This window comes from Sinocyclocheilus grahami, unplaced genomic scaffold (genome assembly GCF_001515645.1).
Source record: "Sinocyclocheilus grahami isolate Dianchi unplaced genomic scaffold, SAMN03320097.WGS_v1.1 scaffold227.1, whole genome shotgun sequence".
Taxonomy (NCBI): domain Eukaryota; kingdom Metazoa; phylum Chordata; class Actinopteri; order Cypriniformes; family Cyprinidae; genus Sinocyclocheilus; species Sinocyclocheilus grahami.
Window position 1 is genome coordinate 1,168,439 of NW_015505406.1, and position 4,322 is coordinate 1,172,760.

Genomic DNA, 4,322 nt, shown 5'->3' on the forward strand with positions numbered 1-4,322 from the left:
ACTCTCTCAAAAATCTCACCGGATTATTATAATTAATGGCAAAATGAATGTTTGGAAATGCAAACTGATATTTCCTACTGACACAATACAGCAAAAGATAGAAATAACTTACTTAAAACCATTTTAAAAACTAATCTGTAATATGACTCGGGAACGACGAGTCATCTCAGCGAGGAATTCGTTCATTTCTGTTGGCCGCGCATGTGCAACATCCCTATTGGATCTACAGGAAACAGAAATGATTAGTTCACCTCTCGAGTCTTCGGGTCTGAGCACTGATCTATAATAGAGAATCTATTTTATATATAAAAGAACCAACGACTCAGACCCACTGAGATCCTCACAATTTATACAAGTGAATTTCTGTCAAGATGGTTAACATAATGTGGAAATAATTGAGACTTTAAACTTTATCAGTATGATGAGGAAAAATCACTCTTATAAAACAAAGACACCTACATATAATAACAACATACAGTTAATGATACGTAATGTTTGTGTTTGTTGTAAGATACTGAGCTGGAAAGCGGGCACGTGACAAAAGAAGGGACGACTCGAACCCAAAAGACTCGAGAGATGAACTAATCAATTCTGTTTTCGGTACAGACTGCATATCAGTTTATGGGGATGTGACGTGACAAAAGAAAGAACGATACAGATCGGGATGTGAGGGAAACTAACAGACTGCATAATCTGAAACAAATCAATCGTTTCTATTTCTCATAAACTGCCTTTGGTTGCATTATAGTTTTATTGCATTAACAGTCTTATTAGAAACGTGGCCTAAGTAGATGTAGATGTCGTGGAATTGGGCTATTAAAGGGATAGTTCACCCAAAAAATGAAAATTCTGTCATTAATTACTCACCCTCAAGTTGTTCAAAACCCGTAAGACCGTTGTTCATCTTCGGAACACAAATTGAGATATTTTTGATGCATTCCGAGAGCTCTTTGACCCTCCCATAGACAGCAAGGGTACTACCACGATCAAGGTCCAGAAACGTAGCAAGGAGATCAGTAAAATAGTCCATGTGACATCAGTAGTTCAACCATAATTTTACGAAGCTACAAGAATACTTTTTGTGTGCAAAGAAAACAAAAATAACAACTTTGTTCAACAATTCTTCTCCTCTTCATCCAGTCTGCTGTGGCTTGCTTCCATTTTGGAGAGTATCACGATGCATGCGCGCACTTCTGCTTCGTGTAAACCATGCAACGGAGGAGAAGAATTGTTGAACAAAGTTGTTATTTTTGTTTTCTCTGCACACAAAAAGTATTCTTGTAGCTTTGTAAAATTATGGTTGAACTACTGATGTCACACAGTGGCGGCTCGTGGGTTTTAAAATAGAGGAGGCACACTAATTGTATTGGTCTGGGATCCCTGCCAATTATTATTATTATTATTATTATTTGCTTAACCACTTTCAAATGGCTTTTTGGTTGCTTTTAGTCAGAAAACGTAAAGAAAACGACATACATACAGTAAGATAATATAATTTCACTGTCTTATCACTTGAAGCAAACAATCATACTTTCTTAAAAGTCAGCGCAGCGGCAGACGTTCAAACTAATATCATGTAATTTACGTCTCTGTGATGATTGGTTGATATCAGAGATGAGGCTAGCCTCCCTTACAAGGCTTCTTTTCTCAACACTCCTCAGCACTGAAAGTGAACACTCGATGGTGATTGGCTAATTTTTTTTATCAATGGCGGCACGAAAGCTCAGCTCTGCCCCGGCCTCCCCCTACCCTTCTCTATCATTAGCGTTGCAATTACATCAGCAGATTCGGCATATTCGAGATAGAAAAGCGTCGCTTTCATGTCATGGTATTACAACTGTGAAATTACAAACAAAAAATACACATTCTGAGACATGAACTGAAATGAATTGTGAATTTTATCAACATTAAATCATCCTCCTCCCATTTTCACCTCAAAATTACGGGGAAGCTGTGCCTCCCCTGCCTCCCCGACAAACCGCCACTGATGTAACATGGAAGCTGTCTATGGGAGGGTCAAAGAGCTCTCGGAATGCATCAAAAATATCTTAATTTGTGTTCTGAAGATGAACGAAGGTCTTACGGGTTTGGAACGACTTGAGGGTGAGTAATTAATGACAGAATTTTATTAATGACATTTTTGGGTGAACTATCCCTTTAACATACATTTTAATTATATTCTGCTGAAATGAACGAAATGACTTGAAAAAAGATTTGTTCATTTTGATGAACGAGATTCAAAGATCCGAGTCAGTAAAATGATCCGATCTTCCCAACAGGATATATCGCCCTCCAAAGGGCACTTTTTGGAGTGAAAACAATCATGGCCGCCCCATTGAAGGGTCGTTCCAAACCGAAGTGCTCAAAACTGGCCACTTCAAAGGGCCCTTCGGACGCCCCTGTGAAGGGCACTTCACAGAACAGATGTTTTAGTCCCCTACACCCTTCGAAGCTCTCATTCCGAAGGGTAAACCCTTTGAAGGGATTATTAGGGCATAGGGATGAGCCCTTTCGAATGAAACGCAGTGTTTGGCTTTGATCACTTCCACAAACAAGCATCATCTGCCCACCCCAGATCATATTGAATATAGGTCTTGAACGAGAGACAGTATGTCTCTTGAACTAATGTTTTATTTCGAAACAGTTTAGGCAAAATTCATACTTAATTTTGAGTTTTATTCTCCCATGAATCCATCTTTATTTTTGTATTGATGTGTGGTGCAATGCAAATAAATTATTCTCGTTTGCTGTTTATTGTGAATGAATGAATGAATGAGGCATTTATATAGTGCTTTATTGTGTCTTGCTGTACACCCAAAGTGCTTTACAATCATATGAGGGGGGTCTCTCCTCAACCACCACCAGCTTGCAGCATCCACCTGGATGATATGACAGCAGCCACAGTACAACGGCGCCAGTGTGCTCACTACACACCAGCTACAGGTGGAGAGAAGAGAGATCGAGCCAATTCAATGACATTGATTCATAACATTGTGCTCTGAATGTTATGAATAATAATAATAATCATAAACTCATAAAGTTCTCATTCACTTTTTTCTTCTCGTTATTATTAAATAGGCTAGAAATGACTACATCAGCTAACAAGGCACAGATTTCATTTACACAACATTGACGATCATCATTCATATTTTTTTTATAGTACCATTACACTCAAAGTGTTTACTTAATGCACATCAACAAAACTAATGCAGTCATATTCAACTATAAGCAAAGAACTTCATTTGTAATAAACATACAGACCCCCACATTTTTATGAAGAATCTTCATAAAATTCATAATGAACTGGAAAATATCCATGCCATGGAACAGATATGCAAACTAGAATGACAGTGATGATTACAAATGCCCTCTTTTTCTGACGATGCATCATGTCCTTCAGTGTTTCACCAGGACTTGGTCTCAGCAGGATCTTAAGCACTCCTAGACTACAAGCTGTGATCAGCAACATGCTGATTATGAGGGACAAAATGTAGACCTCAATTGCAGGACGTGGATAGGTGGAAACAGCAAGTCCTCCATAAACCACAGATGCCAACCAGACCAGTCGTGCACCAATATATGTGTGCTTCACAAAGGCTGGATTGCGGTAGATCATTGGATGAGCCACAGCCATGTAGTGCTCAACACAAATCAAGCAATTCATAAATGGACGTCCCACCAGGTAGCTTCCAGGGAAGAGTATAACAAGGAGTATTGTGTTTTGATAGCAAAAAGCACAAGCAACATTAGTAGTGAAATAAAGTTTGATCACAAGCACCTCTAGTGCAGATACGTTCATTGTAAAGATTTCTGATGCTGCCAGACGTCGCTTTATTCTGACATTACTTATGCCCAGCCAGAGGACCCAGATTTGGATGGGCAGGAGGTGTAACGGAAGAGGTCTGATGCAACAGGTTAGTATATATAAAATAGGTTTATTGGGTCACAGAGAGTACTGGGGTAGGGTTCAGAGGATGTGATGGTGAGGGAATAGTTCGAAGGATATGATGAGCGGGGTAATCCGGGTCTTTGGCTTTACAGGAGCTGGAATGCAGGCAGGAGGAGCACACACCTCAGCGATCCGGGAACTAGGAGGAACAGGAGACACTTGGAGATGAGGAACACAGGAGGTAAGTAAAGGCAGGAAGTATTCAAATGGCAGTAGTAGCAAAGTCACTGAGTCTGCTACATGTATACAAGACCGGACAGTGAGGGTGTCTGAGGTGTGTGCTTTGCAGGCTGGTAATGAGGTGCTTGATTGGTGACAGGTGCAGGTGCTCAGAACTCAGGTGAGAGGGATCGTTGTGATGATTGGGAGGTGA